This window comes from Oreochromis niloticus, linkage group LG3, assembly GCF_001858045.2.
Source record: "Oreochromis niloticus isolate F11D_XX linkage group LG3, O_niloticus_UMD_NMBU, whole genome shotgun sequence".
Taxonomy (NCBI): domain Eukaryota; kingdom Metazoa; phylum Chordata; class Actinopteri; order Cichliformes; family Cichlidae; genus Oreochromis; species Oreochromis niloticus.
In genome coordinates, this window is record NC_031967.2 from 59,426,682 (window position 1) to 59,429,478 (window position 2,797).

A 2,797-nucleotide genomic window follows, 5' to 3' on the forward strand; every position below is an offset into this window, starting at 1 on the left:
GGGCTTTCATCGTGCAGTGGGATTTGTATGAAGAGTACGTTTCACTCTGGAGAAGTGGTGAGGATGGTGTCTGACACCTCAGCTCTGTACAGTCAAGGATCACCTGGGTGTCTGAGAAATCTTTGAATTCCTTAGGGAGGTAAGCTTGCACTTCTGCACGTGTAAGCCAGATGCACTGAGACCCCAGTGCAGTGGCAAGAAAACTTGTCCATGTTGCAATGATGCGGCTCACTGTGGACTGGTGTATGTTGAATTGATGAGCCAGGTCCCTCTCCTTCAGACCAACAGACAGAAAAACCAGGAAAAGAAAGAACTCGTCGATTGGCTGGAGCAGCTGCCTCTGAAAGGTTAAAACAAAAGGGAAAATGTTACTCCTAAAGCTATGAACTAGTAAGATCATCCTTTTCTTGGCTAAATGTTTTGTGAGATAAGACAGGATAGACCCTTATTAGTCCCACACGTGGGAAATTTGTTGAGTTACAGCAGAAAGTGGCAAAAATTCAGAAAAACAATGGGATAGGATAAGAATAATAATATAATAAGAATAAGACACTGTGTACAATAGAATAAAATGCTACGTTGTCAATGTAATTGGTTGTTGTAATGGTTATGCATATCATATCGTACAGTTTTAATTTTTCTACAAAATAGTTGTTTTTATTATCTTTATATACACACTGCAAACGTCCTCATATGAGTTGGCACTCCGTCTCTTGAAGGTCAAAAGCTAAGTTCAACGTGACTGTCCGGACTGATTATTGTAGGAATGATGTAGAGTGCAGAGGGTTGCTTGCAACACGCTCACACACACATGATAATGATTACAGGGATATTCTCTGGTTCAGAGGGCCAAATAATATGTCTGCAAGTAGCAGTGGAACAGAATAAAGTAATCAAGAAATAATCAAGACTAGGCGGGGAGGTGTTTTTCTTTTCTCTTTTACAGAGGAGAGAGCAGATACCAGAGGTCACAAATGTACAAGGAAGATTTTCAGGGAGACAGCAGGACTGCCATCTCCGTGTGAGAGCATGATAGCCATGATAATCTTTGTTATTGTCTCACTATATAAAGTTGTTGAGGGTTATCCTTTTCGTGAACCACATGCTTGATCTCACACAGAGGTCCACAGCACTGTGTAAACTTGTAATTTCAATTGCTAACACAAATTAAATCTTTTAAAATGACAGAATGTTCTCCTGAAATTCCTTCTGATTGCTTCTGAACACACACAACAGTACCATGGAGTATGGAGCCCCGCAAGGAACATGGGGGAAAAAAAATTAAGATTAACTTTTGCAAGATCTCACAAAAGTAACTCGGGATCTCTCAAAAGTAGGTAGCATTTGAAGGCCAAGTTGGCGTATCCTTCGTGACCCAACCTATCCGAGAACTCATACCAGCCAATCCGTTTCCAACAATGGCAGCAGCTACTTAATTTTAATATTACTCTTTCTGGGTCACAAAATAAACTTAATTCATTTCCTCCCGGATATACAGGGAGTGCAGAATTATTAGGCAAATGAGTATTTTGTCCACATCATCCTCTTCATGCATGTTGTCTCACTCCAAGCTGTATAGGCTCGAAAGCCTACTACCAATTAAGCATATTAGGTGATGTGCATCTCTGTAATGAGAAGGGGTGTGGTCTAATGACATCAACACCCTATATCAGGTGTGCATAATTATTAGGCAACTTCCTTTCCTTTGGCAAAATGGGTCAAAAGAAGGACTTGACAGGCTCAGAAAAGTCAAAAATAGTGAGATATCTTGCAGAGGGATGCAGCAGTCTTAAAATTGCAAAGCTTCTGAAGCGTGATCATCGAACAATCAAGCGTTTCATTCAAAATAGTCAACAGGGTCGCAAGAAGCGTGTGGAAAAACCAAGGCGCAAAATAACTGCCCATGAACTGAGAAAAGTCAAGCGTGCAGCTGCCAAGATGCCACTTGCCACCAGTTTGGCCATATTTCAGAGCTGCAACATCACTGGAGTGCCCAAAAGCACAAGGTGTGCAATACTCAGAGACATGGCCAAGGTAAGAAAGGCTGAAAGACGACCACCACTGAACAAGACACACAAGCTGAAACGTCAAGACTGGGCCAAGAAATATCTCAAGACTGATTTTTCTAAGGTTTTATGGACTGATGAAATGAGAGTGAGTCTTGATGGGCCAGATGGATGGGCCCGTGGCTGGATTGGTAAAGGGCAGAGAGCTCCAGTCCGACTCAGACGCCAGCAAGGTGGAGGTGGAGTACTGGTTTGGGCTGGTATCATCAAAGATGAGCTTGTGGGGCCTTTTCGGGTTGAGGATGGAGTCAAGCTACAACTCCCAGTCCTACTGCCAGTTTCTGGAAGACACCTTCTTCAAGCAGTGGTACAGGAAGAAGTCTGCATCCTTCAAGAAAAACATGATTTTCATGCAGGACAATGCTCCATCACACGCGTCCAAGTACTCCACAGCGTGGCTGGCAAGAAAGGGTATAAAAGAAGAAAAACTAATGACATGGCCTCCTTGTTCACCTGATCTGAACCCCATTGAGAACCTGTGGTCCATCATCAAATGTGAGATTTACAAGGAGGGAAAACAGTACACCTCTCTGAACAGTGTCTGGGAGGCTGTGGTTGCTGCTGCACGCAATGTTGATGGTGAACAGATCAAAACACTGACAGAATCCATGGATGGCAGGCTTTTGAGTGTCCTTGCAAAGAAAGGTGGCTATATTGGTCGCTGATTTGTTTTTGTTTTGTTTTTGAATGTCAGAAATGTATATTTGTGAATGTGGAGATGTTATATTGGT